This window comes from Pseudorca crassidens, chromosome 3 (genome assembly GCF_039906515.1).
Source record: "Pseudorca crassidens isolate mPseCra1 chromosome 3, mPseCra1.hap1, whole genome shotgun sequence".
NCBI classification, from domain to species: domain Eukaryota; kingdom Metazoa; phylum Chordata; class Mammalia; order Artiodactyla; family Delphinidae; genus Pseudorca; species Pseudorca crassidens.
This window is the reverse complement of record NC_090298.1, coordinates 116,494,630-116,515,142: the sequence shown is the minus strand read 5'-3', so window position 1 is coordinate 116,515,142 and position 20,513 is coordinate 116,494,630. Positions and strand designations below refer to the sequence as shown.

At 39.1% G+C, this 20,513-nt stretch overlaps 1 protein-coding gene across 2 annotated transcripts in view; it reads right to left on the bottom strand.

Annotated features, from left to right (window-relative positions):
* UBE2D2 (ubiquitin conjugating enzyme E2 D2) overlaps positions 1–20,513 on the bottom strand; it is a 59,541-nt gene that overhangs the window by 36,604 nt on the left and 2,424 nt on the right. The window lies entirely within an intron of this gene.

Genomic DNA, 20,513 nt, shown 5'->3' with positions numbered 1-20,513 from the left:
AGACTCCACACAGGGTCTCTGTCAGGATCTGAAATTACCTCTCCTTTTAGCTACTGAAGCAGCGGTCCGTGCTCTTCAATACTCTGTTTCCAAAACAAGTGTGGCACATAGCCAGGTAGATGGGAAGAGTCTACGTTCTAATAGATGGTGGAGCATCTATGCCAAAAGATTCCAGCGCTCACTAAATTCCAAAGAAAATACTGTAATGCTAAGGAAAGAGCTCCCTTCCTGGCATTTGAATAACCAGGATCTACAGCAGTCAATTCCACCTCAGTTAACAGCTACATACCAAACTAGAAATCTAAAGAACTCTTCTATAGCATTAATCACCATGTACCATAGTCCCAAGCTTGAGAAAATGGGGATATAAACAAACGGTGATATCATTATCTTGGTGTGCTTCTAGGCTACTTAAAGTGGCAGGACAATGAAGACCTTAAAAAGAGGTAAAAAAGACATCCCTTTTCTCATTATACCCTGTAAAACTATGTGCTCCCACCCTCCCAAATAACTCACATGCACTATTTTTAGTAAGTAGCATATGGTTAAGTTCTGGTACTCTGATGTTTTGAAATATATAAAAACTATTCACCTAGAACTGTAAATCCTTGAAATTTAAAAATAACACTTCTCACGGACTTTACTCTTCACTCTTCCAAAGCATAGTCAGTTTCTGTTTCACAAGTTCTCCAACACTAACCTAAGGAGCTCAAGATGATGAATCTACCCACAGTTAAATCAGTCTTCCTATAGACTGACAACCTCTGTAAGACAGGTGACCAATCGTCAAGCAAGCTGTTAAATTTTATTATGCTAGAAGACTTGCTACATACTTGCAAAACTGTCTCATGTGATGATCAAAGCATAGAAAACACACTTCAAGTTTTAAAAAAAACCCCACACACAGAACCAATATTTAATCCTGGGATTACATCTTAGAACAACTATTGAAACACCAACAGATTTTTGCATCTCCCTGTAACAGTCCAACCTCCAAAACAAGACACTAAACAGTATTAACAAAAGTGTCTTTTCAAAGTTAAATTTTATGTAAGCCTAGAGACAGGAGCTCTCTGTCCACACTAAAATCACTTGAGATGCCATTTAATCAAGTATCTTCTACACAGTAATAGAAACATTTACTACTGTCTTGGGGGAATATATTACAGCACCATGACAATAAGACAAATGAACAGTTTCTGTCTTACTATGATGAAGTTCACAGCCTAAAAGGATTTCCATTTTGTCTGCAGCAAAGGTTGGGGAAGGGCCAAACAGAAATTTCAAGTACGTAGTTAGGCTGGAGAAAGGTTTGGTACTGTTACCTGTTTCAAAAACATTTTATATTCCTGATATTAAGAACAAAGCATAGTTCTCGTAAGCAGTTTTTGATATGGCAGACCTGACCAATGAACCTACAGGGAATGTTTAACCCATATAATCATTACAGTGGTGCTACTTGAGGATTCTGAGAGCACTTTTGAGATTAACAAAGAAGAGATGGCAGGAAGAAGCTGCTCTTTGGTATGGTAATAGGAAAAGTATGAAAACATTATGAATCAAGTAAAAAAAAAACCTCCCCAGCCTAGTCGGTCTCATGTGTGTTAGTTATCAAGATCATGAGTTATGTGAGTGTCTTGGTAAGAACAAACAAGGCTGGTAATATAAAATTACTCCTTCCCATGACTCAATTTTATCCAACACTTTCCAGAATAGACAGGCAACCAAGAAGGCAGCCACCTCCGTGGTCTTTAGACTTTTAAAGTCTTATATTATAGGAAAAACTTAAAGAATACCAGGTAAAAACTCAAAAGAGCCTAGTGATTACATTTTAATGCTACAAGAAAGAAATAGTTTAAGCCCAGGACATATATGGCTTTTTAGAACACTTACATCCTATCTTTTTAATTCCTTTTCCTTAGTCTCCAGCACTAAGCTAAACAAAGCAACTTGTGGGTGGTGGGGAGATGGTGGAAACGGGGAGATGTTGGCCAAAGAGTACGAACTTCCAGTTATTAGATAAATAAGTTCTGGGGATCTAATGTACAACATGGTAATATAATAATACTGTATTATATACTTGAAACTTGCTAAGAGAGATCTTAAAATGTTGCCACCACAAAAAAAGAAATAATAATGGGACATAGGGACTTCCCTGGTGGTCCAGTGGTAAAGAATCCGCCTTACAATGCAGGGGATGCGGGTTCGATTCCTGGTCAAGGAACTAAGATCCCACATGCCGCGGGGCAACTAAGCTGGCTTGCCACAACTACTGAGCTCATGAGCCTCAACTAGCGAGCCTGCGTGCTGCAAATTACAGAGCACACACGCTCTGGACCCTGTGTGCCACTAGAGAGAGAAAACAACCCCACATGCCATAACTAGAGAGAAGCCCACACACCACAATGAAAGATCCTGCGTGCCTCAGTGAAGATCCCACATGCTGCAACTAAGACCTGGTGCAGCCAAAAAATAAATAAAAAATAAAATAAAATAATTATGGGACATGATGGAGGTGCTACCTAACACTATGGTGGTAATCATTCTGCAATATGTAAGTATCAAATCCACACTGTGTAACAAACTTACACAATGTTATGTGTCAATTATATCTCAATAAATTTGGGGGGAAAAAAGAAAAAAATAAACAAAGCAGCTTATGAAGTTTATTTTGACAGGAAAAGGCAAGGACCCAAGTAAATGGTTATACTTCTCCTCAAAACAATCACATTTTTAGATTTCACATCCAACAAGCCTTTCCCTTACCCTCTACTCTTCCCTTCTTCCCTCCTCCTGTTGACTGGCCAAACGAATCTTCATAAAAAATTTCTTTGAATTAACATTTGGAAAAAATGTTAACTTAATATTACCCAACCATTTAGAACTGTTTTTGATGAATCCAAAGAGGCAAAATTCTACTACAGAATTAAATTTTTAACAGGTGACCTTATCCAAGAAGTATGTTAGTACTAAGACAAAACTTACTACAACTTCCCCTGCAGTAAGTAATCTCCAAAGATGGGTGCCAACAATTTCTCCCCTCCCTGTAAGAACATACCACTCCTCTTATCAAGAAGTGGTCTACTTCCCTTCCCCTTGAATCCCAGCTGCCCTGGATCTTGCTTGACCAAAAAAAATTTAAATAAATATGACACCATGTCAGTTACAAGTCTACTGTTTAAGAGGCTTGACAGCTTTTCTTCCTGCTCTTTCATAGCTCTAAGCTACCACATAGGAGGTCCAGGCTATCTTGCTGGAAAGGCCATTTAGGGGGCAGTGGAGCACATTCCAGCCAATAGTCAGCAACAAGGCCCCAGACACGTGAGAGAGGTCTTCTTGGATCTTCTAACCCTGATGTCAGCTGAACACAGCCACAGGGATAACCCTGGCTGATAACACATGAAACAAAACCGCCAAGTCAATCCAGAATCCTGAGAAATAATAAATCACGTTGTTTTAAGTTTTGGAGTCATTTGTTATACAGCAAAGCTAAATGATAAATACCCCTATGTAGTCTCTAAAGATAATAGGCTCAATAATAGATCCTTCCAACAATTATCACCATACCAGTTTCTCAGCAAAACAATACCAAATTTCTAATTTTGCTAAATACTAAAATAAACAAACACACACACACACACAACCTCCCCCCCAACCTACCCTGCTACTGGAAGCTACTGGCCCAAGAGAAATATTTTTAATATTTTAAAATACTGTTAAGGGGTAAAGTCATGATAAAAGTAGTTTATTTCAAGTGATCCATATCCCTTCAGATTTGGCATCCCAGTATTTTGCCCAAGGTCCTTTATAAAACCAAATAATATTTAATCTTAGCAGGTATAAATATTTACCTAAAACCTCAATAATAAGGTAAATAATCAGCTACCCATCTTAGCTAAATTTAAAGAGAGCAGCCATTTTTAAACGTTACATATTGATCTAGGAGAAAATCACAAACTATTTAAAAAACATGTAGGGACTTCTCTGGTGGCGCAGTGGTTAAGAATCCGCCTGCCAATGCAGGGGACATGGGTTCAAGCCCTGGTCCAGAAAGATCTCACACGCCGTGGAGCAATGAAGCCCATGCGCCACAACTACTGAGTCTGTGCTCTAGAGCCCGCGAGCCACAACTACTGAGCTCACGTGCCACAACTACTGAAGCCCACACGCCTAGAGCCCGTGCTCCGCAACAAGAGGCCACCGCAATGAGAAGCCTACGCACCACAGCGAAGAGTAGCCCCCACTCACCACAACTAGAGGAAGCCCACGCACAGCTACAAAGACCCAACACAGCCAATAATAAATAAATAAAATAAAATTTAAAAAATAATAAAAATAAAAAATATGTAAATGTCCAATACTTTTATCAGCTACATAAAGATGGTAAGATCCACAGGGGTTTTGTATTTTATGACTTTTCAAGTGCTTACTCTTTCAGAGTTACAATTCCTAGAAATATAAATTTTGGTGTAATACAATAGCATGTGTTCCAGAAGAACCATTGAAAGTACCTCAGACTTCCTTATCTCAGGGTTTCTCAATCTGGGAAATGACTGACATTTGGAGCAGGATAATTCTTTGCTGTGGGGGGCTGTCCTTTGCATCGTAGGATATTCAGTAGCTCCCTGGCCTCTATCTATTAGATGCCAGTAGCAGCCAGTAGCCTCCCAGCTGTGACAATTAACAGTGTTTACAATGCCAAACATCACCTGGTGGGCAAAAACCACCCCCAATGAGAACCACTGCATTATTTCTCAGTAATACATTCTGAATTATTTACAGATAAAATGATATGACATTTGGGATTGGATTTAAAATAATCCAGTAAGTGTGGAAGAGGTAATCAAGAATAAACACAAAATGATGGGTCACATGGTGATATGTTATAGAATACTCAATGTTTGGATATGTTTGAAAATTTCACTGAAGTTTATTAGACATCTGTTTTGTGTACTTTTATATAGTGTATTATATTTATAACAATGAAAAATTTTTAAGAAAAAAAGTTAATTAAAAACTCGCATATCCTATAGTTGGGTGTCTAAAAACTTTGCCATACAATTTGGCATTACCTTACAAAACTAAAAAGCATCAGACTCTATAACCAAACAATTCTACTGACTATTAAGAGAAACTCTCACCTATGTGCACCAAGAAATTTGTATGGGGATATTGATGCTTTGGTATCTGTAGTAGCAAAAACTTGGAAACAAATGTCTATTATAGGTGGAATAAATTTTAAAATATATTGTTGGCATATTTGTATTCATTGAAAATGCATGTTATTTAAAATGTATACATTTCCAAGACATCTATGTAAATTTTGACATCTAAAACAGTACTATATGTTGTTTATGGGTACAAATCTTAAAACTAATAAAAATAAAACTTAAAACTAAAAGTGATATCTAGATCACTTCCTTGATTCCACCAGTGAATGTCCTTCCCATCCACGCAAACCAGAGGTTTGTTCTCCAGAGAGGATACAACGTAAGTTCTCAGGACTGAGGGACACTAAGCACCGTCAATGGCATGGATGATGTATGGAAATCAGGAAGGTTAAGCGAATGTTTACATACACACACTGTTCCAAACGGTCCTGAGAACACTGGAAGCTTTGCTTATACCTTCCAGGCAGATTAAAAGATTCTTCTCGAGAAAAAGTGACCAGCACAAGATAAAGATCTATACAATTCACGGACATCAGTGGTTCATCTGGAGAAACAGCCCTGCCAGTAAACCATAAATTAAGTCCCAGAGTTGCCAAACCTCACCCCCACATGCTCAGACCCTTTAATCAGTGTTTTACTCTAAAATAAGGATCAACAACTGACAATGAAGGATACTGGCCATCTTCAACATGATTCATCTTCAACATGAAAGATAAAGACCAAAATAATGTGAAGAAAAAAAGAAGCAGGAGAAAACAAAGACCATGAAGGAAGAAGAAAAAGTCAAAACAAAAGAAAAACTATCATGGATATCCTTAAAGCTAAGAGATGCTACTACTTCCATGAAACAAGAGCAGAATCCCTAAAACAAGCAAGCAAACATTCTGAGAATGAGAAAGTCTTTCAAAAAGTGGATAAAAGATAGAAAAGAAAATATAGCAAGACTAGTCCAGACACTCCCCAAATTTATCTACAGATCCCACGAAATCTCCATCAAAATTCCAAATGCCTTTTTCTTAAAAAAAGAAACAACAAGCACAACCTAAAATTCATATGGGAATGCAAGGGATCCAAAAAACCAAAACAATCCTGGGAAAGAACAAAGTTGGAGGATTCACACTTTCTGATTTCAAAACTTAACACAAAGCGACAGTATTCAAGACAGTACGGTACTGACGTAAGAACAGGCATAGGTCAATGGAACAGAATTGAGAGTCTAGAAATAAACCCATACATCTATGGCCAATTGGTTTTTGACACAGCTGCCAAAACAATTCAATGTGGGAAAGAACAGTCTTTTCAACAAATGGTGCTAGGACAACAGGATACTCACATGAAAAAGATGAACTTAAACTCCTATCTCAAACTATATACAAAAATTAACTTAAAAATGGATTAAAGGCCACTATCTCATTCCATCAGGATGGTTACTATTAAAAAAAAACAACCAACCAAACAAAAACAGAAAATAGTAAATGTTGGTGAGGATGTGGAGAATTTGGAACCCTTATGCATCACGGTGGTGGGGGAGGGGGAACGTAAAATGGTGTAGCCACTGTGGAAAACAGTATGGTAGTTGCTCAAAACTAAAAATAAAACTACTGGGGACTTCCCTGGTCGTGCAGCAGTTAAGAATCCGCCTGCCAATGTAGGCGACATGAGTTCAATCCCTGGTCCGGGAAGATCCCACATGCTGCAGAGCACTAAGCCCGTGCACCACAACTACTAAGCCTCGGCTCTAGAGCCCGTGAGCCACAACCACTGAAGTCCATGCGCCACAACTACTGAGGCTGCGCTCTAGAGCCCGCGAGCCACAACCACTGAAGCCCGCGCGCTCTAGGGCCCACGTACCACAGCTACTGAGCCCGCGTGCTGAAACTACTGAAGCCCACACACCTAGAGCTGGTGCTCTGCAACAAGAGAGGCCACCGCAATGAGAAGTCCGCACACCGCAATGAAGAGTAGCCCCCACTCATTGCAACTAGAGAGAAGAAGCCCACAGGCAGCAACGAAGACTCAACGCAGCCAATAAATAAATTAATTATATATAAATAAATAAATATAATTACCATATGATCCAGCAATTCCAGTTCTAGGTATATACCCAAAATAACTGAAAGCAGGGTCTTGAAAAGATACACCCATGCTGACTACAGAATTATTCAGAATAGCTAAAATGTGTAAACAACCCAAGTGTCCAACAGCAGATGAATGGATAGGCAAATATGGTATATACATACAATGGAATAGTAAATAGCCTTCAAAAAGGAAGGAAACTCTGACAACATAGATGAACCCTGAGGACACTGTGCTAAGTGAAATAAATCAGTCACAAAAAGAGAAATACTGTATGAGTCCACTTCTATGAGGAACCCAGTCAAAACCATAGAGAGATAAAGTACAATGGTGGGTGCTTAAAGGCTAGGGAGAAATCAGGAGTCACTGTTTAATGGGTACAGACTCTCAGTTTTGAAAAACAAAGAGTTCTGGAGATGGAGTAGTAACGGTTGTACAACAATACAAATATACTTAATACCAATGAACTGTATATTTAAAAATGGTGAAAATGGTAAATCTTATATGTATTTTACAACAATTAAAAAATTGGGGCTTCCCTGGTGATGCAGTGGTTGAGAGTCTGCCTGCTGATGCAGGGGACATGGGTTCGTGCCCCGATCCGGGAGGATCCCACATGCTGCGGAGCGGTTGGGCCTGTGGGCCATGGCCGCTGTGCCTGCGCATCCGGAGCCTGTGCTCCACAACGGGAGAGGCCACAGCAGTGAGAGGACCGCGTACCGCAAAATAAAATAAAATAAAATAAAATTGGAAAAAACAGATCAAATACCTAAATGTAAGAGTTAAAACTGTAAAATTCTTAGAAGGAAACAAAAAAATTAAAAATAAATTAACCATATGATCCAGCAATTCCACTCTGAGGTATATATCCAAGAGGAATGAAAACATACGTTAACACAAAAATTTTAAAATAAATGTTCATAGCAGTATCATTCTAATAGTTAAAAAATGAAAACAGGGCTTCCCTGGTGGAGCAGTGGTTGAGATTCCGTCTGCCGATGCAGGGGACACGGGTTCGTGCCCCGGTCTGGGAAGAGCCCACATGCCGCAGAGCGGCTGGGCCCGTGAGCCATGGCCGCTGAGCCTGCGCGTCCAGAGCCTGTTGCTCTGCAACGGGAGAGGCCACGACAGTGAGAGGCCCACGTACCGGGGAAAAAAAAAAAAAAAAAGAAAACAACCCAAATGCCCATCAACTGATGAATGGAAAAAGGAAGTGTGGTAAATTCATACAATGTAATATTATTCAGCCATAAAAAGAAATTAACTACTGATATATACAACTTGGCTAAACCTTGAAAACTCTATGCCTGAACAAAAGAAGCCAGACACAAAAGGTCACATATTGTATGATTCTATTTACATGAAAGGTCCAGAATAAACAAATCCATATAGATAGACTCAGGGACTTCCCTGGTGGTCCAGTGGTTAAGAATCGGTCTTGCAATGCAGGGGACGCCAGTTCAATTCCTGGTCAGGGAACTAAGATCCCACATGCCGAGGGGCAACTAAGCCTGTGCACTGCAACTACTGAGCCTGTGCGTCACAACTAGAGAGCCCACGTTCCACAACTACAGAGCCGACACGCTCTGGAGCTGGCACGCCACAACTAGAGAGCCCATGTGCCACAACTACAAAGCCTGCGCCCTCTGGAGTCTGCGTGCTGCAACTAGAGAGTCCATGTGCCACAACTAATGAGCCTGCATGCCACTACTAGAGAGAAGCCCGCATGCTGCAACAAAGAGCCCGTGTGCCGCAATGAAAGATCCCACGTGCTGCAACTAAGACCCGATGCAGCCAATAAATAAATATTAAAAAAAAAAGACTCAAAAAGACCAACTGAATGTTGAGTAAAATAAGTGAAAACTGACCTACACCACCAAACATCATGAAATTTCACAACATTGGGGACAAAGAAAATCTATAAGCTTCCAGAAAGGAAGGTGGTCACATATATAGGATCAGGAATCAGAATAGTTTGGGACTTAACAGCAATACTGGAAGCCAGAAGACAATGAAAGTACAGACTATAAAAGTAAAAGGAGAGCTTCCCTGGTGGTGCAGTGGTTGAGAATCTGCCTGCCAGTGCGGGGGACATGGGTTCAAGCCCTGGTCTGGGAGGATTCCACATGCTGCGGAGCAACTAGGCCCGTGAGCCACAACTACTGAGCCTGCGCGTCTGGAGCTTATGCTCCGCAACAAGAAAGGCTGTGACAGTGAGAGGCCCGCGCACTGCGATGAAGAGTGGCCCCTGCTCGCCGCAACTAGAGAAAGCCCACACACAGAAACGAAGACCCAGCACAGCCAAAAATAAATAAGTAAAATTTAAAAAAAGTAAAAGGAGTGCCACACTGGTGGTCCTACCTCACACTCCCAGATTAGATCAAGTCATGTTCATGATCCAATGCCACTACATTGTTACCTTCAAGTTGTTCTTCAAAGTCTGAACAATCTTCTTAACCTTGTATTAATGGTTTATGTGACCTCATACAATTTAATTTTCATATCAAGTTATAGGTTCAACAATAGAGGAACTGAAATAAGACTTGGATATACTGAAAAAAAATATTGCATAAGCATGTTTTGGGATTGTCACTGTAAGTTAAACAAATTTTTATTCATTAGAGATTTGCCCTGTAGTGATAAAAATAAATGGTATAACTATTTCTCTTTGAAAGGAATTCAAATTTCTGTTTTAAACCAATTTAATCAGTGTTTTAAACATGTGGGCAATGATTTCAAGTCAACCTTGAAATGGATATAAATATCATGGCAATTCACAATTCTAAAAAGAGCTCACAAGCATGTATGATATACTCCTGGTAAGCTCAATTACTTCAAAGTGGATTTTATTACTTCTAGTCAACAAAAGTGAAACACAATGCTTAAAGTATAAATAACCTTTCAATGGACAGGAATCTAGCCTACTACTTAACTCAGTGATGATATAGTATTGCCTTGATGCAATAGGTAAAGTAGGGGAGGTTTCACAAGTAATTCCCCATTACTTACAACAATGTACCTTTATCAAAACATGAATATTTCTAAATATATGCAAAGATCCCAAGCTCATAAATTACCAAAAGAAGCCATGGCTCCTGACTGAAGTTAATTAGGTAGGTCTGAATCTTAAACTGGATAGTAAGTACCTAGGTGTTGGTCACATCAGTATCTAAAACTTTCTGTAGACATAAAAATACTTCATAATAAAAGATTAAGTTTCGGGACTTTAAATTATGGTTCCTTCCAACTATTTCTAAGAATGGAGACTAGTTTATACAGGTTACTAGTATAATTATCAAAATTGTCTCATAATAATAACACTAAACTAAAATTATGGTTTTAGTTTTTTCCAAAAATGGGCTATAGAAAATGCCATATTCCCTAACTGGGAAAAGTGCATGTGGTCACAATCACTAGATTGATTTTTCCATATGTGTTTTAAGTAACAATTAGCATTATTATTTTAAACAGTTTTTAATCTAAATATTTATGTCAAACAAGTCCTATATTGTAATTTGTTTTTTAAAATAGTGAGGCTATCCACAGGGGAATGGGCATGACCCAGTGCAGGATGTCCAAGATAGGACAGAGTTAAGAAGGGCATCCCTAGGAGAGACGGGGACAAAGAATCGTATCTATGCAGGTGGGCCACAGCAATGGGAAGTTGATTATACACAGGGGAATTGATCAAATGAGTAAATACATTAACGGAAGCCAGGTTTTTCACTGTAAGAAAAGGAATACCAATATTGAAAGGAAAAAATACGGGGTGAACCCTATGGTACTGGACTGGAATTAGAGGCACCGGTGTGAACTCATGGTTTTTGATATATATAGAGAAAAGTAAATCTATACATACACATATTCCCCTAGCTACATCCACTGATTACACTGAGAAAGCCTGGAAACAGTGAGATTCCAAAAGCAATGAGCATACCTAGCATCCAGATCTTGGTTTCTAAATACCATTCACCAATAAAAAGACCAAGGGATCCTTGGAAAAATAGATGATAACAGAGCTAGAGCAGGGAAGGTAGAAGAAAATGCAGGAAACATCTTTTTGTGCCAGAACTTAAAGAAGTGCTCAAATGATGGGGAAAAAAGCAAACTGGGGACAATTTGAGGATTAAAGTAAATAATAATAAATTATTAAAACCCACATGAATAAAATAGGAAATCATGAGTCCATACAAATATAAACTTTAAAATGAGTAAGTTAAAATTTTTGAGTAACAGCGTGGCACCCAGACTCCAGGTTGGCTCCCAACGATCCTGAACTCCTAGTATTCACACCCTTGTGCAGTCTTCCCTGCCACACTGTACCAGGGGTAATCTGTGAGGCCAACAGAACATGGCAGAAGTGATGGTACGCCTGTCGATTCTGAGATTAGGTTATAAAAGATACTACAGGCTTTCACTTGGATGCTCTATCTCTCTTAGATCACTCTGAGGGAACCCAGCTGCTATGTCTTAAGCACACTCAGGCAGCTCTGAGTCGGAGAAACCCACGTGGGGAGGAAATGAGTCTGTAAGTCCAGCAACCCACAAGGAACTGAGATCCGCCAACAACCACGGAGTGAGCTTGGAAGGAGATCCTCTAGTCTTCAGAGTACTGCAACCCTCGGCAACAGCTTGGCTGCAACCTCAAAAAAGACCCTGAGGGCTTCCCTGGTGGCGCAGTGGTTGGGAGTCCGCCTGCCGGTGCAGGGGACGCGGGTTCGTGCCCCAGTCTGGGAGGATCCCGCATGCCGTGGAGCTGCTGGGCCCGTGGGCCATGGCCGCTGGGCCTGTGCTCCGCGACAGAAGAGGCCACACAGTGAGAGGCCCGCGCGTACCGCAAAAAAAAAAAAAAAAAAAAAAAAGACCCTGAGCCAGAACCACCCAGCTTTTAGCCATTCTTGGATTCCCAATCTTCAGAATCTATGTGATAATAAATGTTTATTGTTTTAAGCAGCTAAGTTTTAGGGTATTTCCTTATGCAGCAATAGATAAAGAGTAAAAACAGAAGAAGTACATATATTCAAAGCAACTCCATACAAATTATTTACTCATTACAAAAGGAAAAAGAGTAACTTTACAGTATGAAACCTGGTAGATATCACCTTAATCAAGTGATGGAAGTGAAAATTCTCAGTAATGGGTCAAACTGAAACTGTATACCACCTGACAGGATGGAATGAAAAGAATCCAACCAAAATCATGTACCACTTGATAGGATGTAGAGACAGACATAGCATTGCTTCTGTGACATTCCTGCCAAAGATGCATGACCTAAATCTAATCACAAGGAAATATCAGAAAAACACAAACTGAGAGACATTCTGCAAAATAACTGGACTCTAATCTTTAAAAGTGTCAAGGTCATAAAGCAACTACACTTTAATTTAAAAAAAGTGTTGAGGTCATGAAGCAAAGGAAAGACTAAGGAATTAAAGAAAACTAGAGATAGATAACTAAATGCAACAAGTAACTACAGACTGGATTCTTTCCTATAAAGGACATTATTGGAACAACTGGCAAAACTTAAATGGAGTCTGACGATTAGATAGCAGTAGTATCTCAATGGAAATTTCCTAATTTTGATGGTTATACTGCGATTATGTAGCAGAATGTCCATTTTGTAAGAAATACACATTAAAGTATTTGGGGTTGATGAGTCATCATGTTGGCACCTTACTCTGAAATGGTTAAAGAAAAAGATGTTCTAGGTATTGTATTTGCAACTTCCCTGGTAGGTTTGAGATTGTTTCAAAATTTTAGAAAGATAAAAACAAAATCAGAAAAGCCCAACTGTAATTACAGCAGTCACTTTATTAGAATTTGGGGATTAGATGGTATACAGCATTGAATGGTCCCTAAAACGGTATGTGGCACATCTTAATTACTTGGACCTATAAATGTTACCTTATTTGGAAAAAGGGTCTTTGTAAACATAATTAAATTAAGGATCTTGAGATAAGATCATCTTGGATTACATGGGTGGGCCCTAAGTGTAAGATCAAGTGTCCTTATAAGAGATAAAAGAGAAGACCACACACAGAGAAGGTAGTGTGAAGATGAAGGCAGAGACTGAAGTGATGCGGCCACAAACCAAGGAATGCTTACAGTCACCAGAAGCTGGAAGAGGCAAGGAAGGATCCTCCCACAGAGCTTCCAGAGGGAGTGTGGCCCTGAAGGTATGCTCATTTTGGACATTTGGCCTCCAAAACTGTGAGAGAATAGATTTCTGTTGTTTTAAGCCACTCAGTTTTTTGTAATTTATTACAGCAGCCCTATGAAACTAATACAGATGGTATAAATGAGGACATTTAATCTAAAGAAAATCACTCACTCCCATTAGCATACTATTATTTTAAGAAACCTATTTCTAAACTGTTATCACTGCAGCTTCTGTAAAATTCAGCTTTGATTTCAAATGTTTTATCTGCTATACGCCCTTAAGAAGTTGGCAAAGGAGTGCTATCACTTATATAGGCACTGATGTTCTACAGGTGGTGCGGGGACATGCTCAAAGGACAGCAGCAGATACTTCTATTACAAGATTATGTTAAGAGAACTGTTTTCACGTCTAGGCTTACAAAAGTATCACATTTATTGAAAACGTATTAAGATAACAATAGTTAGAACTTTGTTGAAGAAAAAATTTGGAAGTCAGTCCCTTTTTTCATTTAGAAATATTAGAAAACATCACCTTACAACATCAGGGTATATTTTTTTCCCTTTTCTTTCTTGGTTGGGGTACCAATGAAGGTGAAATGCTAAACAGACACTTAACACTGACACCTAAGATTTCAAGATTCTACCAATTTCATGGGTCATCATTACTGGGCAGTTAAGCCAGTGGTAATTAATATTAAAAACTATCTTTTGGGTTTCCCTGGTGGCACAGTGGTTAAGAATCCGCTTGCCAATGCAGGGGACACAGGTTCGAGCCCTGGTCCAGGAAGATCCCACATGCCGCGGAGCAATTAAGCCCGCGTGCCACAACTACTGAGCCTGCGCTCTAGAGCCCGCGAGCCACAACTACTGAGCCTGCGTGCCACAACTACTGAAGCCCATGCGCCTAGAGCCCGTGCTCCGCAACGAGAAGCCACCGCAATGGGAAGCCCGCGCACCACAATGAAGAGTAGTCTCTGCTCACTGCAACTAGAGAAAGCCCGCATGCAGCAATGAAGACCCAACGCAGCCAAAAATAAATAAATTAAATAAATAAGTTTAAAAAAAAAACAAAAAACAAAAAACTATCTTTTACATGGTCCATATTTTCTTTCTACTCATCCCCCACAGGCTTGCAGGGTATGTGACACTATCCTCATTCTATAGGCAAGGAAGCTGAGGCCAAAAAAAAATCAGTGAAGTAACTTGCCTAAGGCCACAGGGTTAGAACATGACTCAGTAGGCATGTTGCTCCAAAATCCTACTATTTTTTTCCACTATACCACTTGCTGTTGACTTTCATTAAATGTTGCTGGCAAAAACTGAATGCCTACTATACATCAGGTACTGGGAATATAATAAGTAAGACAGGGACTTTGCCCAGAAGAGCTCAGTCTAGAGGGGGTAATAATCAATCATGTCTACATACTAAGAAACAGTTCTACAGCAGAATCCTACTGCCTGCATTACTGGGGCATGTTTCACAGAGAAGCAGTCTGTTGGATCTCCAAGGATGAAGAAAGAATTCAGGAGGAGAGAGTGGGTTGAGAAGGCATAAGGAAAAGCACAAAGACTAAAGGAAAATAATTCTGAGAAAGATCAATTAGAACTGTTTCAATTACACTAATATTTCTCATGAGACACTAACATGTATTATAGGAATAAAAATGGCAATCTTTTTGTCCTAAATTTTATCTACTTTTAATATGTCTTTAAGAAATACTACATATTTCCACGAATTTAAAGCAATAATTTGCCTCAAGAAACTTGCACACCACAAAGCAAATTATATGTGTTCCGATGCATAAACAGCATTTAACCATGGGTATTACCTGACTTCAGTGAACTATCCTGTTTATTATCATAATTCAATATATATTTGAGAAGTTATTTAATCAAAGCTTATTGAATACTAAATATTTCTACATTCCCCATGGACTTATAGCTAGAATATGGAAGGGTTTTGTTTGTTTGTTTTGTTTTGTTTTGCGGTACGTGGGCCTCTCACTGTTGTGGCCTCTCCCGTTGCAGAGCACAGGCTCCAGACGCGCAGGCTCAGTGGCCACGGCTCACAGGCCCAGCTGCTCCGTGGCATGTGGGATCCTCCCGGACTGGGGCACGAACCCGTGTCCCCTGCATCGGCAGGGGGATTCTCAACCACCGCGCCACCAGGGAAGTCCCATGGAAGTTTTAAATGAAAAGCAGAGTCCTTTGATTCTTAAGCCCGAAAAACCAGATTATTTTAAAATAAACATGAGCAAAGCATATACTTTTTATTTTTTAATTAGGTGATCTGTCTGCCCATGAGACAATTAATAATGTTGGTAGTGGCCTAATTGCATGAATATTGCAAAACATGCAGTTTTAATTCTTTCTTTTGTTGTAGTGCACCTGCCTGAAAAAATTTTCACATTATACTATAATGAAAACAATACAGAGTAACACATCGTCTTTTTCTTTTGGCCATGCCACACAGCTTGTGGGATCTTAGTTCCCTAACCAGGGATCAAACCCAGGCCCTCAGCAGTAAAGCGTGGAGTCCTAACCACTGGACCGCCAGGGAATTCCCAAGAGTAACACATTTAGTGCAGCACCTGATGAGGATCCCTTTCATTTTCTTAAAATACTATTCTTTAGGTGTTTGTTACTTTATAGCAAAATGACAATGAATAATGTTTCATCTTAATATATTTTGTTTTTAAGTTAATTTACCTATTTTTGTGCTTGTATATTATATATTGATTATGTTAATTAGCTTACCTAATTGACAGCCATTTGTGCTGTCAATTTTAATCCAAGTGTGCATTATTTCATGAACTTTTGTTTGTATCCATAAATAATATTAGTTTGAAAAGTGTTCTAATAACGTTAGGAAATACTAACATTATTAGAACACTAGATATGAGAAAGGAGGAGAAAGTTTATCAAAAGTTAAGGGAAATGAGTAATAATGTGAGTATAATCACACTAAGTGTTACAAAACTGAGGTATCCATTGAATTTGGCAATTAAGTAATCATCAGTGACCTTACTGAACAGTCCCAGAACAGTGAACAGACACTATTCTGTCAAGAATTTTGGAACTGAAATGCCAGAGATGGAAGGGATAAAGAGGAGGAAGGAAAGGAATCAGCTCTAGGGGAGAGGAGAGTTTAAAAGTTTTTTTTTTAGGATGAGGAAAGTCTTAGACAAGTTTGGATGCTTAGGAGAGTCAGAGAAGAGATTAGAACTAGGAGAGCAGGGACAATTACTAGAGAGCAAGGACCTGGCAAAAAGAATAGGATGAAAAAAAAGTTAGCTTGCAATGGGTAAAGTATAGATTCTTCAGAGACAAAAGGGAAGAAGAGCAATGACTAAGGTATATACTTGGAGCAATGGCTGGCTCCATAGTCAAGATCGAATGCATTTGAATCCTGGCTTTTCCTATCATAGCCATATAATCACAGGCAAGTTTGTTTACTTCTCCAAATCTCCATTTTCTCTTCTAACCTGGGGAGAACAGAATTTTCATAGGGTTGTTCAGAAGATTCAGTCATTCTGATACAGAGTGAGTACTCTAAAGATGGTAGCTGTGGTGTTTGGTTTTTCTTTTTCTTTTTAAAGGCCTCAAAGGAAATTTGAAAGAATTCACACAAATTTCTATTTCCTCTACAGAATAGGTAATTGGGTCACCTACTGAGATTAAAACAGAATGTTTAAGGAGACGGGACAGTGATTCTTAGTCTTTTGGAGAGATTAAAAAACCCATTTGAAAAAAAAAAAAAAAACCATTTGACTATGATGAAAGATATATGGAGGACAGAACATCAAAAATTTGCATAGTTTCTTATTTTTCTGCTTTTTGGAATTAAAACATTGAAACCCGCCCCCCCCCAAAAAATCTACATAGTTTTAAGGGAATTCATAGACACCTCTCCAACAATAACAAGAGATGTTGAGGAAAAAATATTCTGGTTCCAGGGCATAGTTTAAATATCCAATTGTTCAAACAAAAGAAAAAGATTGCATCCTCTGGATTTACATACCTAACGACTACCTACGAGTATAGGGCCTGCCAGAAAAGACACTGGGCACAGTCAAAAAACCCAGGTTCTTTATCCAGCCCTACTAAGTCACATGGCCTTTTCAGACAGTAGCTCTGAGAGGTGATGCAGTGCTAAAATTTTCTGATTCTATTACTTGAAATTTCACTTGACTGTGCAGACAAAAGAACAAATGGTACTTTATTTCCTATGTCATAGTTTAACATGATTTTGAAGGTTAGTCTGGGAACCTAACCACCAAAATTTTATTTCTACAGAAAAAACAAGTGTGCTCCTTCATTTCTGGGATGAGGCTGCAGAGGTTGCTGGCAGCATCAGGCATGAGTCAGGTATTCCTATCCTGGGAACTGCCTAGGATATTTCAGCAGCCCTCTCTCTCTGGACTAAAATATCCAGAATTGGGCTTTGTCAAAACTTCCTCCTTGTCAGTCAGCAGTACAGTAATACACACTGGGAGACTTAAAAAAAAACCCTAGATTTATTAAGTTAATGACGGCTGTTTAAATTACATTTAAATAGCAACCCAGAAGAGCCAAATAAAGTTTCTCAATTCAATGAACCTTTGTGAAACAAAAAATCCTTTTCTAAAGGAAAAAATAAAAATCTTCCCTGAGATTTCAAGAAGCTTATCTTTTGGAGTAAGAAGGTATGTCTGGGGCTTCCCTGGTGGCGCAGTGGTTGAGAATCCGCCTGCCAATGCAGGGGACACGGGTTCGAGCCCTGGTCCGGGAAGATCCCACATGCCGTGGAGCAACTAAGCTCGTGCACCACAACTACTGAGCCTGTGCTCTAGAGCTCGCAAGCCACAACTACTGAGCCCGTGTACCACAACTATTGAAGCCCGCACGTCTAGAGCCCATGCTCTGCAACGAGAGAAGCTACCACAATGAGAAGCCCACGCACCACAACGAAGAGTAGCCCCCACTCGCCGCAACTAGAGAAAAGCCTGTGCGCAGCAACGAAGACCCCACACAGCCAAATAAATAAATAAATAAAAAGGATGTCTGCTTTCCAAGATAAAACTAATTCAAACAGTCATCTTCTGTCAACCATTTATTATACTGAAGTTCCAAATACTCAAGACTATTTGCTAATTTGTTTCATCATTTTGACTGGAATTCACTGGATCCTTACCTCTGATAAGATTAATGCAATGTATGATATCACACTTCTAGTACAGTATTTTAAAATAATCTTAAAATTAGTACTGTTACAATGTTACAACTCCTTTCCCATATCCTTAAAAATCACCCTTTGGTAACTGGCAATCTTAGACATTTTGAAAGTATGTAGTCTACAAAAAGATGATTCATAACATGAAACAGGATCACAATGAAGTTAAGAGTTAAGATGTAAACTCCTACCATGGGATCAATGCATCTACTAAATTGGCTTTTCCTATGACTATAACCATATAAAACTTCACCAAAGAAGTTAATTAGAAGTTTACAAAAAACTACTGATACTTAATTGTACCCATTTACATAAAACAATACTTTGACACTTTTAAAAAGACAAAGTATGGTTTAAATGATTTAATCCTTACACTCCTGGTTAGTTGCTGAACCTCAATCTTCGGTTATTTTTAATTCATATACTGAACTGGTGCCTACCAATCTACAAAAAAGTGTGGTGATGTCTTTTGGTTTTGTTGTTTTTAATTTGAATTGGCTGCCAAAAATCTGGATTTGTGGCTTCCCTTAAAAAAAAAAAATCTGGCAACTTTGGGCACAGATCCTGGCAATAGCAACATTTGGAGGGAGCTGAATAGCAGCTGCCCTCTTCTAATAGCACATGCAATTTCTAGCTCCCTCCAATTCTCTTTGCTCACTTTGGTCACCTGCCTAGCCATCAGAGTTTGAAATCTTTATTCTACTGGAAAATTGACTGACTGGGCTTTTCAGGGGCCTTAAGACCTTTAATCATAGAAATACAGTAAATCAAGTGATAGCCCTGGCATTAAAGCTATGTATTCCAAATGTTAACTATAACTAGCACGACACCATTAAAATGTACAAGGCACTATCATTGTTAAGAGCTTTTTAGCATCTTAACTTTGGTCTGTCTTCAATTCTTCAAAGAATCATGATATTCAGCCTTTTACCCTTCCTCAAAATAAAGAAATTAACCTTGTATTTCAATATTATGGCACGCTAAGAGCAACAAAAAGCTTCCTGCATCTGTATAACAAAGGTAAAGAAGAAAAACAGGAAGCAAGTAAAAAAAGGTCTCTGATCAGTGAGACCACACAGTTCACAGAACACATGAAGCCCTCTTCACTCAGAGCCTACTGGATCTTATTTTAGACATAATTTTAATAAGCTCAGTGATCTGGTTTCCCAGCCCACAACAGATGAGAGGCAGCCAACTGGAAAAGGGCTGGGGGTGGTGCTGCTAGAGGCAGACACTCAAAGCATCAAAATCAAAGCTGAAGACTGATAATGTCAGCAGAAAACCTCAAAACGTAGCAGGCTGGGGCCATTTGGTGTAGATACGAACAATCCCAAAGGGTCCCAATCCCTGCACAGAACTACAATGGATGTTCAAAATGAAACCTCTTTGGTAAACTCTGTTAAAGCATAGGTCAGTTGACCTTAAAGTATATATCAAAATAAAGTCCACCAAAAGCTTTTTCCAAAAAAGTCATGGCATTTAAAGGACTGTCAGATTCACAGAACACTATTTCCCTCTGTCAATGAAACACAAGATACTGAATTCCTAAAGATGCCACATGTCAAAAGTATTTGTTCTTAATAAAATTTTATTAGAACCCAGATGCAGTAGTTCATGATATCTGAAGTTGAGAGGTATTTAAGCAGAACTATTTTCTCAGAGAATAGCAACTGAGAAGGTTCAAGACCAAGATCAGTTATGTAAGCCAAGTATGTCTTTGGGGGATTCCATCGCAGATACATTACTAGGGCTGAGGGTGAGATAGGACTGGTCTTATCCAAGTCTGCATTCAATTTAAAATTGGTGTCATAAAAAAGTTAGGGGAAAAAAATCTCCATTTTGTTTTCACAATCTTATTGACTATGACTAGTATGTACATCAAAAATAAATTTTAT